This window comes from Lacerta agilis, chromosome 4 (assembly GCF_009819535.1).
Source record: "Lacerta agilis isolate rLacAgi1 chromosome 4, rLacAgi1.pri, whole genome shotgun sequence".
Classification (NCBI taxonomy): Eukaryota; Metazoa; Chordata; class Lepidosauria; order Squamata; family Lacertidae; genus Lacerta; species Lacerta agilis.
The window spans coordinates 5276565-5293688 of record NC_046315.1 but is presented as its reverse complement, the minus strand read 5'-3'; the positions used below and the strand labels follow the sequence as shown (position 1 = coordinate 5293688).

At 43.9% G+C, this 17124-nt stretch overlaps 1 protein-coding gene across 1 annotated transcript in view; it reads left to right on the top strand.

Moving 5' to 3' along the window:
• LOC117045136 overlaps positions 1 to 17124 on the top strand; it is a 506969-nt gene that overhangs the window by 49041 nt on the left and 440804 nt on the right.

Here is a 17124-nt window from a genome sequence, read left to right as displayed (position 1 = left end):
GATGCAATTGCTTCTCAGATTTCAATGTTTCCTAATGATAGATTAACACCAGACCATGTGTCTGCTGCACTTTTGAATGAGTGGGACCGCAGGCAAACTGTTAAAGATAGCCGGGGCAAAGCTGATGAAAATGTGTTTAAGCATTCAGCAAGGGAAAGTGAAACTGCTGCGAAAGCTTTGAAGACACGGCGTTGTTACAACTGCGGAGAAGCAGACCATTATTGAGACCAGTGTCGGACAACTTCAAAGAAAAGGAGCAACTTCAAAGGCAAAGATAAAGGTGGAGGAGGCCCAGAGCCACAAGGAAGTAAATCTCAGGGATCGCATGCGTCGAAAGGTTTGATCTCTCGCTGTTCTGATGAGCTCACGCATTCAGTTTTTGTTGTGGAGCTATGAGGCACATGACCAACAACAAGAACATCTTTATTCATCTTGAAGAACAGCAGGGGGCGATACATCAGGCCGACGGAATGACAATTAGAAGTTATGCTCAGGGAACTATTTCTCTGCAGAATCTTAATGCAACTGTTAAAAATGTTATGTATGTTCCTCATTTGCAAGGTAATTTGTTGTTTCCCAGCTTACATCTCAAGGTCTCAAGCTGGTATTCACAAAGACTTGAGATTTTTCAAGACAATAAGCTCATTCTTTATGCTAAATGCAAAGATGGTTTATATAATTATCACTTATTATTTAGGCATCTTAATTCCCAGGCTGTGGCAAAAATGCAAAATATAGTTGAGGGCATGAAGGTTCAAAAGTGTCCTTATCATATGAAGTGTGTCTCTTGTGCAGAGAACAAAATCAAACAAAGGTGAGAAATCAGGGAGAGAGGTACCAAAACCTGGTACATGCTGACCTGGTGGGACCTCTAGCACCCTCTAGAGGAAACTCACACTACTTCTTGGTTCTGATTGACACATATTCTAGATATGTTTGGGTTTATGTGCTACAGAAGAAGTCTGAAGCCTTTTCAAGGTTTCAACAGTTTTGTGCATGGCTTAAAAATGTGCACGATGAACATATACGTAGCTTTTTCACTGATAGAGGAGGAGAGTTTTGTTCAGAAGAGTTTGAAAGTTAGCTTGCTGAGCAGGGCATTGAGCACCTCACTACCACGCCCAGATCTCCTTGGCAAAATGGTTTATGTGAGATAATAAACCAAACCCTGCAACAAGGGATTAAAACTGTTGCATGACTCAGGCTTACCCAATCCTTTCTGGGGAGAAGCACTGTTGTGTTTTACATATGTCTACAACCACAGATATCAATCAGCCATCGGGTGCACTCTGTACAAAATGCTGTTTCAGAGAAAACCATTTGTGAAGCATTTGAAAATTTTTGGTTCAGAAGTGTGGGTACAACGTATCTTTCTGGGGTATGAGAAAGGCTCATATCATGTGCTGATGACAGACACGAAAACAATTAGATTGACCAGGAGTATGGACTGTAATCCTAAGTGGGATACAGTTGGTATTTTCCAGCGTTACCCACTATCTGATTATGAGAATGCAAAACCTAAACCAGAAAAGAAAGAGGCAGAGTCTGCAGAGCCTGTCACTATTGATGAATCTAGTGGTGGTGGTGGTGGTGGTGAAGAGTCTTACTCTGACTCAGACTTTCACAGTGCTAAAGCCCCAGGTAGAAATGAGTCAGAGGCTGATGCAGATGTACAACCTTTGTTTACTGTGGGCCAACGTTCTCCTAGGGAGAAAATTGACCCAGAGGATCTGATAATTTTGCATAAAGAGCTACCAAAGGAATACCGCCAAAGCATTTCCCCAAAGAATTTGCCAAAGCTGTCACTACCAGTAGTTCAGACTCAGTCTTTGAACCAACTTGTTACAAAGAGGTTCAAAACATGTCAGCTAAAGATGCAGAGCCTTGGCTTAATGCCATGAAGTCTGAGTTGAATTCCTTGAAACAAAATGAAACTTGGGAATTGGTTCCAGAAGAACCAGGTATGAAATTTGTAGACAGTCGGTGGATATTTAAGATAAAAACTGACCAGCATGGTAAAGTTGTCAGACATAAAGCTAGATTAGTAGCACGTGGTTTTTTTCAGGTTCCTGACCAAGATTAACATGACATGTGCTCACCAACAGTCAAATGTGAAAGCACCAGACTGTTGATGAAACTTGCCACTGAAGAAGGCATGACTATTTCTCACCATGACGTGAATACCACATTTTTATACAGTGTTCTTGACAAGAACATTTACATGCTAAAACCAGATGGCGTACAAATCAAAAAGAGAATGGTGTGCAAGTGAAAAAAGTATATGGTCTGAAACAAAGTGCTCGTTGCTGGGACACTAAACTGACTGATGTACTATTTTACTTAGATTTCCAGCAAGGAAAAGCAGATTCTTGTGTATTTGTGAAAGAGTGCAATCAACAGAAACTGTATTGTGTGTGTTACATTGACGATATTTTATTTTTCTGGAAGGATGTAAACATCTACAAAAACACCCTTGCAAAATTTTGACATGAAAGATTTAGGAGAAGTCAGTAACTATCTATCTCTGAAAGTTGAGAGAAATGAGAAAGGTGACATTTTGCTGCACCAAACACATAAAATCAATGATTTGATTGAAAAGTTGAATCTAACTGACGCAAACGTTTTAGACACCCCCATGGTCACAGGTTATCAGCACGATACAAATGCTGAAGCGTTTTCTGACACCACATTGTTTAGAAGTGTGTTAGGCAAGCTCAGCTTTGTAGCTAGGTGTACCAGACCAGACATTGCCGTTACTGTGAATCTACTTAGCAGATGCACTAATAATCCAACAGTGCAAGATTTCAAGGCACTAAAATGCATTGTTCGATATCTGAAGGATAGTGTACATCAGTGTTTTTCAACCTTTTTTGGGCAAAGGCACACTTGTTTCATGAAAAAAATCACGAGGCACACCACCATTAGAAAATGTTTAAAAAATTAACTCTGTGCCTATATTGACTATATATAAAGTAATTCTCTTGAATTTTTCAATTTTTCCCACGGCACACCAGGCAACATCTCGCGGCACACTAGTGTGCCATGGAACAGTGGTTGAAAAACACTGGTGTACATCACCGGCTAAGACTTACTAGTCAAAAGTCTGGAGGCCTAGAAATCTATGCAGCCGCCAGTTTTGGCAGTGACACAATGGACGGCAAGAGTACATCAGGTGTCTGTTACTTATACAATCAAGGTTTGTTTGATTGGTCTTGCAAAAAGCAAGCAACAGTGAGCATGAGTACATGTGAAGCTGAACTCAACGCTTCAACTCATTCTCTCATGGATGTGGAGTGGTTGCAACAACTATGTCAGGATGTGAGAGTGAAAGTTTCTTGTACAATTCAGGTTTACCAGGACAACAAAGCCTGCATAGAGTTAATCCACTCAGAAGGGTGCAAATGAATCATTTACAAATTAAATTGCACCAGGCCAGAGAGTGTATTAAAAGTGGAGTTGTGAAAGTTTCATATATGCCAGGAAAGGAAATTCCTGCAGATGCTTTGACCAAAGCTGTTAATAAGGAACAACTTGGTGTATATGTAAAGAGGTTACATTTGTGTTAGATTTTCATAAAGGTCGGAATGAAAAAAGGGGAGGTTGTTAGCATTTTCAACCCTCCCTTTCTGAAAATCTCCTGATTCAGTGGAGAGAGAAAGGGGAGGAGTTTACTTTGATACTGTGTTCCTAACTCTCAGCTCTGTGGAAAATTTGTGCTGTTCTTTTCTCTGCTAGGTGACTGAAGTGAGAAGCTGCAAACTCACACAGTCTGTGTATTCTGTAAATATGTTTAACTTGTAGAAATAAAAGAAGGATTACTTCTAAAACCTCTGGAACGACATCTGGTTATTGCTTGCTGAGTTGGTGCTCACAGCTAGCAGTTGTGAGTCCAGGTTTTTGGGATTATACTGTGAAGGTGTTCCAGTTTGTCTTGCCTGTGAAGAGTGGCTTGTGGACAGAAGACGTGGAAGATACACCTGGCCATATTCCCACAGTAAACATCCTGAGACCTGTGGGTGTAGGGAATAGGTGCCAACTTTAAAGGCTTAGGGGTGTCTGCCCCCCCAATAAAATATTTGAGGAGGCCACCCCCCAGTTTTTGTGCTTTTGTTTCAAATGCAACCTTTTATTCTTCTGCAACTTGCAATACAATTTCTCTTTCAATTTGCCCTCTTAAAACATAAAAAATAGATGCACAAAGGTCATGAGGAAAACAAAATACAAACCTGGACATGTCCCATGTTTGCGGGCCAAAGGCAAATGTTGCTTTAAAGCAGGGTTTCCAGGAAAAGGAAGGAACTTAGGGTATTATCCAGACTGACCCCTCTCCAACCTGCAAGTGTGTGTGTAAAAAGACCCTGCTGTTGGCCAACAGGCAGGTTACAGAGTATCAGTCAGAAACATCAAAAATCAATGCAAATCAGGTCACCCAACAAAAAGCAGACTCAGAGTCAGGTAACTTTTTAAAATGCAAAGAGTAGCACAATTTGATGTATGTAAATTCCTTTTGCACTGCTGTGAGGGTGAGGCTTTGAAGATTGAAAGTGTTAAGAACATGCGGTGGGTTTCTGGCAATGGGCAGTGTCCAGATTAAGACCTTTAGAGGCCAAAAGCACTTAAAAGATGTTGCTTCCTCCATATACGTATTTTCCAGTGTATAAAAATCGGGGGTCGTCTTATAGGGCGGGTGCTGAAACCTCTGAGCTGGACTGGAGAATCTGCAGTCGCTGCATACGGCTGCGCTGTGCCTGGAAAAACACACCTCTTTCACCCATCTGGCACACACTTGTATCTCCACTGCTGCTGGAGCGCTAGGGAGGCTGGCATGCTGGATGGAGAAAAGGCAGCACATGGAGAAGATAGATAGATAGATGTTTATTCGGCATTTGCGCCCATCTTACAATACAAAAACAGAACAAACAGAACAAACAAAGGAGAATCAAATAAAACAACGGCACCGTACAAGCCGCAAATAAAAACACAACTCACAAGGACCAATATTAACATTTCCATAAAAGCATATCTCAGAGAAATTTTTAAAAAAGTTAAAAATTTAAGCATAAAACTAAAATCAGTGACTAATTTCGTTTTGGAAAACATATTTGTAATTTCATTAATCAGCTAACATCCCATTTCGTCTCTTATACGCAATAACAGCTGTTAGGAATCTAGCAACCTGTAGGGTTATGTAAGGGTCCACATCTTGAAGAGCCCAAGCAAGACATAGGTCAACTGGCTTATCCGCAATGGACTGAATTATCGGATTTAATATACTGGCACGGATCGAACTGTACATAGGGCAATTGAACATTACATGCTGTAGAGATTCAATTGATTTATTTTCACAGGCACACATGGGGGAAACGTGGCCCTTAGTAAATCTGTGACTCAGCACGTTTGATGGGAAAGCATTAAACCTAGCTTTAATGAAGGCGTATCGATGAGAAGCAACCGTGAGAGATGTTAAATAAGATGGAACTTGGTAAATAGGGGTAATGCCAATATTTAACGGTGAACAAACTCCTCCACCAGTTAAGAGATTTTGATATAGCTCCACATCTTCCAGATTTTGATTTATGCACCTTTTTGCCGCTGTAAGATCCAATTTGAGCAATTCAGAAGGAGAAATCTCATAAGCCAGCAATTTGGCATGGATTTTTCCAGTCCACAAATTTGTGAAATCATCCCGCCACATGCATTGAATAAGATAGTGGTTCGGGAGTTTATGCCAAAGGGTTAGCCAATAAATCAAAACTCGCCTCCACAAAACTGACTCAACTGAGGGGATCTTCATTTCTAAGCGAATGGCTGCATTACTTACGCATGATGGTAGTTTTAATAGTTGGCGTAAGAATTGGCTTTGGACTGACTCTAAAGGTGCAAGATTTGCAAAAGCAGCCCATGGGCAGCGTAAGCCATTGTGGCCATCACTTTAATGCTGTACACTTTCAGAGCTGCAGGAACGTATAAGGCCCCCTCAGAAAAGAAAAAACGGAGGAGAGAGTGAGTCAGGGCTTTTGTCTTATTGTATAAGTATTCGACTTGTGATTTCCACCCCATATTGTACTGAAAATAAATTCCTAAATATTTGAATTTATACACTTGTTCAATTTTCGTTCCCTCCAGTTTCCACGGATAGAGTTTCCGACTCCTTGAAAATATCAATACTTTAGACTTGGAATGATTAATAGACAGGTGATTTAAATGGCAGTAGGTCACAAGAATCTTTAGTGCCCTCCTTAAACCCACTCTAGAGTAGGAGAGTAGCACCGCATCGTCTGCGTAAAGAAGTAATGGACAGCGATAATCTGCTATACGCGGGGCGTGAATAAATTTGTGTGCGTCGGCTAGGGGGTTCCTCATATCGCTGATAAATAAGTTAAAAAGTAATGGCGCTAGAATGCAACCCTGGCGTACTCCCCTATTTATTGGCACAGGCTTAGTTAGATCACCAGCAGGTGTTAGTCTCACCCTGGCCACGGACCCATCATGAAGTTGGGAAATAAGCCACAGAAGCCTTTTATCTATACCCCAACAGGCAAGTTTATCCCAGAGTATTTTTCTCGGGATACTGTCGAACGCTGCCTTCAAGTCTATGAACGCAGCGCATAGTTGGCCCCGTCGGGGTGTCGAATATTTCTGGGCTAAATGATAAAGAACAATTGCTTGATCTGTTGTGGATCGGTTTAATCTAAAACCAGCTTGTTCGTGGCCAATCAAGTTAGCCTCATCAGACCACTTTGTCAACCTTACCAACAGAAAACGGGCATATATTTTCCCAATGATGGATAACAAACTAATGTTTCTGTAATTCCCTGGGTCACCGGGGGGGGCCTTTTTTATAGATAGGGATTATAATGGCCTCCTTCCACATTGCTGGTATTGAGCCAGTGGCATTTATTGCATCAAAGGTTTTAGCTAATATCCCTGCCCACCATACAGAATGAAGCTTTATAGCCTCAGCCGGAACCAGATCCGGCCCAGGGGCCTTACCAGTTTTCAACTGAGCTATCAATTCAAGAATTTCGGCAGGGTCAGTATTTGGCCAAACAGGAAGGGGACTAAAGGAAGGACCCAAGTGAGTGACTGGAGTCTCTGCCACGGAGAAATACTTTCTCAGGAACTGTTCCCACGTAGGGGCCGGAATAACCGTCAAGGGATATTTCTTCGTTCTTCTATTTATTAAGGACCAAAATTTTCGGGAATTATGAGATTTTGAGGCAGCACATGGAGAAGCTGGAGACAAAGGGCAGTAGGTCTCCGCGCTTTGCACGGCTCAGCTCGGCTTGAGGGAAGCAGCCACAATCCGCTCTGAAGCTGATCTATGAACACATGCTCTGATCTACGAACATGTGCTCTGCCGCACTGGGAGACAAAGAGCTCAGCTGTGCTGGAGGAGCTGAACCGATGCAGCTGGGAGCTGGGCGAATAGAGGATGAATTCCCGCCCGTCTCAAGGTTAAAGGCCTGCAGGATTGGTCAGCCTGCAGGGGGAATCCCACCAATTGCACAGGGGCTGAGCTCCTGCAGCCAACCAGAAGCCACGGATGCCTCTGTGTGGGCGGCGACGCTGGCACGGCTTCTGATTGGCTGCAGGAGCTTCCTGCAGCCAACCAGACGTATACAAATGTCCAACAGTCAAAACCCCATCATGGCTCCACCAGCAAGAAGAAAGAAATATGAATCCAGTTTCAAACTTAAAGTTGTAAACATAATAACTTATTATGGAACATAATAACTACACTGCTGCAAGACAATATGGAGCAACAGAAAAGATGGTTCAGGACTGGAAAGCAAATGAAAAAGCGTTAAAGAGTATGCCAAGGGGTAAGTGTGCATTAAGAAGAGGCACCCCACATTGGCCAGAACTCGAAAAACATGTAGCAGACATGGTGAATGAGCATTGCCAAAACAGTTAGGTAGTGACACGAAATCTATATATATAAAACGCAAGTGTCTCTGCATCCAGTCCCTGTGTCTCTGGGTTTGCGCTACTGAGCATGTGCCCCACGGACACAGGGATTGGAGCAGAGAGATTGGGCCAGGAGCAGCAGCGTCAGTTGAAGCGGCGGTTGAAATGGAATGCTGGCGCTCCAGAGGCTGAAGGGATGCCGAGAAGGGAGGCCACGCTGCCACTATCGCCGCTGGGCAGAAGGAGGAGGAGAACCGGGTGGGGGGTGAAGCCTCCCGGGAGATGATGCCGCCGCCTCCGCCGCCGAAAGGGACTGGGATCCCCACACATCCGGAAGGAAACCTGTTCTACCGTCCCCAAGCCCCACACCACTCCAGGGGAAAAAGCCCCCTCCTGTCACTGCTCTCCCTCGGCTGCCCCTTCCCCCGGCCAGAAGACCTCACCACAACGGCGGTGGGAGCTCCGCAGGAACCTACCATCATGTCTGCTCCCAGCCCTTAACTCCATTCCCTCAGCAGCAAGCGCAGGCCTAGCCCACCAGGCAGCCCAGACCGGAGGGGCGGGATTAAGGCAGGGTTCTGCTGAGCTCGAGCTCGGTGTCAGCCGTGGGTGTCTGCGGCAGCGTGTTATTTCTGGGCGAGTGACAGGTATGCGGAGAGCATCGCGCGCGCGCAGAAAGTGAGGGGAGGAGGAGGAGGAGGAGGCAGCAAACCATGCTTCGTGCAGTAAGTATGTTTAGGACAGGAACAATAAATGGAAACACGCCGTCATTTCTCCCTCAGGAATCTTAACGCCGTTTAGGGAGCGCATGGTTTGCCCTGCTCCCTACACTTCAGGACCTTGGGTTTTGTGTCAGAAATGTTCTAGCGCCCGTTATTTTAACGGGTTTAAACCACTAGTAAAATATAAAATTCTTTCCAGTAGCATCTTAGAGACCAACCAAGTTTGTTTGTTTGCACTTCAGTGGGCCAAATCTAACCCAGATCACAGCAACAGATTTAAGGCCACTGTATCCTGGTGTACTAGATTCATGGGAAGGCATAATATGGTATTGAGGCAAAAGACAAAAATGGCCCAAATATTACCTGCAGATCTTGATAGCAAAGTAGATAGTTTCCATCAAAATGTAATACAACAGCGCACTAAACATGGCTATGCGTTGGAAATATGGATGAAACTCCAATGAATTTTGATATGATTGGAAATAAAACTGTCCATCAAAAAGGTGAAAAAACAATTTTAATTAAAACAACAGGACATGAGAAGTCCAGTTTTACAGTGGTACTAGGATGCACAGCTGATGGAGCCAAACTGAGACCAATGATTATTTTTTAAAAGAAAAACAATGCCAAAACGCAAGTTCCCTGTTGGTTGTTTTGTACATGTGAATGAAAAAGGCTGGATGGATGAAGAAGGGGTAAAGCTATGGCTTGATAATGTATGGAGCAGGCAACCAGGTGGACTTATTAAAAAACATAGTCTACTGGTGAGGGATCTGTTCAGGGCTCATTTAACTCCCAACACCAAGCAAAGGTATGCAAGACTAAACACAGATGCGGCAGTTATTCCTGCAGGATTGACATTGTTGGTACAGCCACTGGATGTGTGCCTAAACAAGCCATTTAAAGATCGCATTCGAGAACAGTGGAATGAATAGATTGTTAGCGGCAAAAAGTCATTCACAAAAGGAGGAAACATGCGTGCTCCACAGTTAGGTGTTTTGTGCAAGTTTGTCATAAAAGCCTGGAATGATATTGGTGCAGAAACAGTAATCAAGTCTTTCAGGAAGTGTGGCATATCAAATTCATTAGATGGTACGGAGGACAACTACTTGTGGCAAGATGAAGAGGAAGCCGAAGCTAAGACCACACCATCCGATACGGAATTTGATCCATACGATGACTGCCTTACAAATGCACCGCAAGATATCATTGATGTACTTATGATATCAGATGACGAAGAGGAGGATTTTGAAGGCTTTTAAGGGAAACTGTCATGCCAGCAAAACCTGTAAAAATACTGTAGCTTGCAGTTATGATGGGTGTTGCTAACTCACCAGGGACTGGCCCGGCACTTGCTCTCTCGCTCTCTCTTTTGTTTGTTATCTTCCTATCATCATCAGTTCCAGTTTGGTTGACAGCTTAGAAAACAAACAAAATTGGGAAAACTTTAATCCACTTGCACTGTTTTATGTTTACATGTTTGATGACGAACAACCTTATGTTTATAAGTGACAGTTTTCCTGCTAAGTACCTGCACGTCATAAGTATTTGAATTATAATTACCATATTGAAATCAAATATGTTTTTAAAAAAATTTATTTGGTGTGCGTTGGAAGAGGGGTAGTCTTATACGGCGAATATATCCCAAACTCTATATTTTAACTGGAAATGTTGGGGGTCCTTTTATACACCCAGTATATACACCACATCTTGTGTGCCGGAAAATACAGTATATCAATATATTTCAAAGCATATACAATAATAAACCGGAAAATAAAATTTTCGTTTTCAAATTTTTGTATACTTACTTTATTCTTATTTGAACAATTTTCTCCTAGTTTTGCCATTCACAAGCTCTTTGATTTCAGCCTCAAAACTCATCTTACATAATGCATCGCCTTCAATTTTTGGTAGAACTGGAACACGGCCAGTTCGGTTGCACCGGGTGCACAGCTTCTGGGAGGCAACAACTATGAAATGCTATGGAAGGTGTGAGGCAAGGGGGAGGCAGCGCCAGAATTTGCATCATACAGGGCACCTATGTCATTTGAGATGCCATGATCCGCCATTCCTCTGACCTCTCGGGTGTGTCCTTTTCTTACCCAGAACCCCAATCTCTGTGGAACAAGAAAGTCCAGGAGTGCTTCTCCTTACCCGGGGTTTGTTTTCTGGGAACGAACGTTAGCAGAGACTGTGGAGTCTTCAGGATACCTGGTTTTATTTGCACATATATACAACCTGAGCAAAAGATAGAGGGGCTCCCCCTCTTACAGATCTTGCTTCTGCATTAGGTTCCCAGGAAGGCTCAAGCTCAGCTTTGGAGCCCGGCATAGAGCAGGAATGTCTCTGTCTCCTCATCTTCTAGCATAAACCAACAACTCACACACATTTTCCTTCCCTTGGCTTGTTCCCCATCCAAACTGGGAGAAGGAGCTAGTGCCACAGAAGACAGAAACAGGATTCACAATGACTGTAACAAAAAGAATTTCAAGAGGGGAAAGGTTCTGCACTTTGGCAGGAAGAACCAGAGGTGGAGGGGGTGGAGGGGGGCACCTGGCTTGCCAGTTGTTGTTGTTGTTGTTGTTCAGTCGTTCAGTCGTGTCCGACTCTTCGTGACCCCATGGACCAGAGCACGCCAGGCACACCTATCTTTACTGCCTCTCGCAGTTTGGCCAAACTCATGTTAGTAGCTTCGAGAACACTGTCCAACCATCTCATCCTCTGTCGTCCCCTTCTCCTTGTGCCCTCCATCTTTCCCAACATCAGGGTCTTTTCTAGGGATTCTTCTCTTCTCATGAGGTGACCAAAGTACTGGAGCCTCAACTTCAGGATCTGTCCTTCTAGTGAGTACTCAGGGCTGATTTCTTGAGAATGGATAGGTTTGATCTTCTTGCAGTCCATGGGACTCTCAAGAGTCTCCTCCAGCACCATAATTCAAAAGCATCAATTCTACGGCGATCAGCCTTCTTTATGGTCCAGCTCTCACTTCCATACATTACTACTGGGAAAACCATAGCTTTAACTATACGGACCTTTGTTGGCAAGGTGATGTCTTTGCTTTTTAAGATGCTGTCTAGGTTTGTCATTGCTTTTCTCCCAAGAAGCAGGCGTCTTCTAATTTCGTGACTGCTGTCACCATCTACAGTGAACAAGGAACCCAAGAAAGTGAAATCTCTCACTGCCTCCATTTCTTCCCCTTCTATTTGCCAGGAGGTGATGGGACCAGTGGCCATGAGCTTAGTTTTTTTGATGTTGAGCTTCAGACCATATTTTGCGCTCTCTTCTTTCACCCTCATTAAAAGGTTCTTTAATTCTTCCTCACTTTCTGCCATCAAGGTAGTATCATCAGCATATCTGAGGTTGTTGATATTTTTTCCGGCAATCTTAATTCCGGTTTGGGATTCATCCAGTCCAGCCTTTCGCATGATGAATTCTGCATATAAGTTAAATAAGCAGGGAGACAATATAGAGCCTTGTCGTACTCCTTTCCCAATTTTGAACCAATCAGTTGTTCCATATCCAGTTCTAACTGTAGCTTCTTGTCCTACATAGAGATTTCTCAGGAGACAAATGAGGTGATCCGGCACTCCCATTTCTTTAAGAACTTGCCATAGTTTGCTGTGGTCGACACAGTCAAATGCTTTTGCATAGTCAATGAAGCAGAAGTAGATGTTTTTCTGGAACTCTCTGGCTTTCTCCATAATCCAGCGCATGTTTGCAATTTGGTCTCTGGTTCCTCTGCCCCTTCGAAATCCAGCTTGCACTTCTGGGAGTTCTCGGTCCACATACTGCTTAAGCCTGCCTTGTAGAATTTTAAGCATAACCTTGCTAGCGTGTGAAATGAGTGCAATTGTGCGGTAGTTGGAGCATTCTTTGGCACTGCCCTTCTTTGGGATTGGGATGTAGACTGATCTTCTCCAATCCTCTGGCCACTGCTGAGTTTTCCAAACTTCCTGGCATATTGAGTGTAGCACCTTAACAGCATCCTCTTTTAAAATTTTAAATAGTTCAGCTGGAATATCATCACTTCCACTGGCCTTGTTGTTAGCAAGGCTTTCTAAGGCCCAATTGACTTCACTCTCCAGGATGTCTGGCTCAAGGTCAGCAACCACATTACCTGGGGTGTATGAGACCTCCATATCTTTCTGGTATAATTCCTCTGTGTATTCTTGCCACCTCTTCTTGATGTCTTCTGCTTCTGTTAGGTCTTTCCCACTTTTGTCCTTAATTGTGGTAATCTTTGTACGAAATGTTCCTTTCATATCTCCAATTTTCTTGAATAAATCTCTGGTTTTTCCCATTCTGTTATTTTCCTCTATTTCTTTGCATTGCTCGTTTAGAAAGGCCCTCTTGTCTCTCCTTCCTATTCTTTGGAAATCTGCATTTAATTTCCTGTATCTTTCACGATCTCCTTCGCATTTTGCTTGTCTTCTCTCCCCCGCTATTTGTAAGGCCTCATTGGACAGCCACTTTGCTTTCTTGCATTTCTTTTTCATTGGGATGGTTTTCGTTGCTGTCTCCTGTATAATGTTACGAGCCTCCATCCACAGTTCTTCAGGTACTCTATCCACCAAATCTAAATCCTTGAACCTGTTCTTCACTTCAACTGTGTATTCATAAGGAATTTGATTTAGATTGAATCTTACTGGCCCAGTGGTTTTTCCTACTTTCTTCAGTTTAAGCTGGAATTTTGCAATAAGAAGCTGATGATCTGAGCCACAGTCAGCTCCAGGTCTTGTTTTTGCTGAGTGTATAGAGCTTCTCCATCTTTGGCTGCAGAGAATATAGTCAATCTGATTTCGATGTTGCCCATCTGGTGATGTCCATGTGTAGAGTCGTCTCTTGTGTTGTTGGAAAAGAGTGTTTGTGATGACCAGCTTGTTCTCTTGACAGAACTCTATTAGCCTTTGCCCTGCTTCGTTTTGATCTCCAAGGCCAAACTTGCCAGTTGTTCCTTTTATCTCTTGACTCCCTACTTTAGCATTCCAATCCCCTACAATGAGAAGAACATCCTTCTTTGGTGTCATTTCTATAAGGTGTTGTAAGTCTTCATAGAATTGGTCAATTTCGGTTTCTTCAGCACTGGTAGTTGGTGCATAAACTTGGATTACTGTGATGTTAAGAGGTCTGCCTTGGATTCGTATCGAGATCATTCTATCATTTTTGAAATTGCATCCCAGTACAGCTTTCGCCACTCTTTTGTTGACTATGAGGGCCACTCCATTTCTTTTACGGGATTCCTGCCCACAGTAGTAGATATGATAGTCATCCGAACTGAATTCGCTCATTCCTGTCCATTTTAGTTCACTGATGCCTAGGATGTCAATGTTTATTCTTGCCATCTCATTTTTTACCACATCCAGCTTAACAAGGTTCATGGTTCTTACATTCCAGGTTCCTATGCAATACTTTTCTTTACAGCATTGGACTTTCCTTTCGCTTCCAGGCATATCCGCAACTGAGCGTCCTTTCGGCTTTGGCCCAGCCGCTTCATCAGCTCTGGATCTACTTGTACTTGTCCTCCGCTCTTCCCCAGTAGCATGTTGGACGCCTTCCGACCTGAGGGGCTCATCTTCCAGCGTCATATCTTTTATATGCCTGTTGTCTTTGTCCATGGAGTTTTCTTGGCAGGGATACTGGAGCGGCTTGCCAGTTCCTTCTCCAGGTGGATCACATTTGGTCCAAACTCACCACTATGACCTGTCCATCTTGACCTGTCCATAGCTTCCCTGAGTAATTCAAGCCCCTTCGCCACGACAAGGCAGTGATCCATGAAGGGGATCACTGAAAAGGGTCTAGGGGTCTTAGAGGACCACAAGCTAAACATTCATCAACCTGAGTGTGATGCAGCATCAAAAAAAAAGCTCATGCTATTTCAGGCTGCAACAACAGAATAGTTTCCAGACCAATGGGAGATGAAAGCACAATAAACAATGAATTTCAAAACAGTAACAATTAATTGCACTGTTGTGTATTGATTCAAGGGTTATCATATCTGTATTACTATTGTCTGTATTCACATTAGGGAAAAGTAACTGCCTTCCTGTTCCAGAAGGAACAGCTACTATTGGTTCATTCAAGTTGCTGCATTTGGATCCTCAGTCTTATTGGTTTACACTAAAAGGCAGCTTTGTGATTGCTTGAGATTGTTTCCTCCAAAATGTATCCTTTCTAGCCAGTTTTCTGTCCCTATAAATGTAGCTTCCCTCTCCTCAGTTACACAGTCTTGTCTGCCCGAATAAAGAGTGTTACATGAAGAATCTGTCTCCTGCCCACTATGTCAAGGTGCTGAATCACTAACCCAACGTTATAAAAACTGGCAACGAAGGTGGGATACGGAATGCTGAGGAGCGTTTAAACACAGCCCTGCCTCAGAGTCTGGATTGCAGCAGAGAACCAGACTCACTGGCCAGCTGAGAATATGACCCTGCCCACTAGGAGAATGGAGAATCCAAGGGTACTGGAGCCTTTCCATGATGCTATGTGCAGGACATGTGGGAAGAAGGGACACATCACCAGGGTTTGTAGATCAGCGACGTCGGAAGCAACAGGATCACCTAGATCGGCATGTCGCAGACCACCCACCGCAACTCACCTTCTAGAGGACTGCAACTACGTCACGGAAATCAACGGGAGGACCGAGGACCGTGCAGTTCCCAGCGCAAGGCAAGGCACATGTGAAAATGAAGATTGAGGGTCAGCCATGCTGCATGGAGGTGGACTCCAGATCTGGATTCACCATCGTGTCAGACCAGACCGCGAGGGCATTCTTTTCCGGGGGTAAGTTTCCCTTTCTTGGAGCCCTTCCCGGAATCCTTGCAATCATATACAGTGGGCCGCGTCCACATTTTGGGAATGTGTGCCATGAAAGTACAGTTCTGGGACAAACAGGCCATGCTCAAACTGGTGATTGCAAAGGGAAGTCGCCCCAGTCTCCTGGGCACTGACTGGTTCCCCGCCCTGGGACTGAGTATAGCCAGGCTTAATTCAATCCAAACCTCCCCTGAGATGAGCGAGGCACCATGCAAGGAATATGCTGGACTTTTTAATGGGAAACTGGGTTGTTATAAAGGGCCCCCAATTGACTTCGAGCTGGAGCCCAGGGTGGCCCCAGGCCGACTCAAACCGAGGCGAGTGCTGTTCATGGATATATCTGGTATATTAGAAGCATATAGAACATTCCCATAGAAGCAGCATGTCACCAGCGCTTTCATGCAAAGCCGTCACTTCCCAAAAGCCTCTGGGGACAAGGAAGTCTTGACCTGCCGGCCAAAAGGCCCCAAGGAGGGAGCCAGGCTCATTTCTCCAGGAAGGGAAGTTCCAGCGAATGCCGCTTGTTCATGTTAAACTGCAGTTGTTTTTCATAAAGCAAATATTCAAGGCTGTATGCCTGTTTCATCTTAATTTTGGGGAAGACGAATTGCTATACAGAGAGATTTAATAATGCAGAAAAAATAGGATAGAATATTTTAGATTTCCCCTCTGCATTTGTGTAATTATTTTTATGTACTTTATACTAATGTTTTAAGTGAAGCAATAAATGAGAAAGAAAAATAGTATCTTTTCAGACTGATTGATTACAATGGTTTGGCTGCCTGCCAAGTGGCCCTAGAGAAGACGGAGGGGAGGAGCTCAGCTCTTCAGGATTCGCAGGTAGGTCTGCTGACCTTTCAAGGCTCAGGGCACAGAAATGGCTCCTCTTTCTTTAAATTCCCTTGTTGCTTCTTTGAGTCAATGGAGGTTGCATTTCCTAATTCACTGGAGGGCTGTGGATAAAACACACCCTTCACACTTGGTTATTTATTCGGAGCACAGGCACAGATGAGAATCCAGGGGTCAAAGGCACTTAGATTCTATGTATCTTAGTGTGGGAATGTTGTGGATGGTAAGAGGATAAATTGTCCTTCCTCATTCATGCTAGCAGAGCACATTCCCTTGCACATTACTGGAAGCTAGTTGATGGATTCGTTAGAATCATATAGATTGAGCAATCCGGTCTGGCTTATTCAGATTGGATGTTCTTTGTAAATTTCCCCTTTAGTTCCCTCTTAAAGACAATAATGAACCATAGCTTACCCAGAGTCCGTTTTCCTTGGAAACAAGGTCAGCAGAGACTGGGGTGTCTTAAGGGCGGATGGTTTCATTTACTCATCTATACAACCTGAGTGTAGGATGGAGTTGTCACAGCAATGACACCCCCAGCAGATCTTGCTTATCATTTGCTCAGAGCTTTGGCTCCAGCATAGAGCAAGCCAGTCTCTGTGTCTCCAGCTTCCAGCTCAGCTCCTGCACACCTCCCTCTGGCTCTTGCCCTCGTACCTAGCAGCCAGGTAAGATGGGGGGGAGGGGGAGGACATTTCCTGGGTTGCCCCATCCCTTTGCTGCAGCTCCTGCAGCCCAGCTCATCTGACCTTTGGGGATTCTGAGGACACACAAGGGGTCAGCAAAGGTGGGGAGTGGAAGGGGGACACCTGGCTTGCCAGTAGTACAT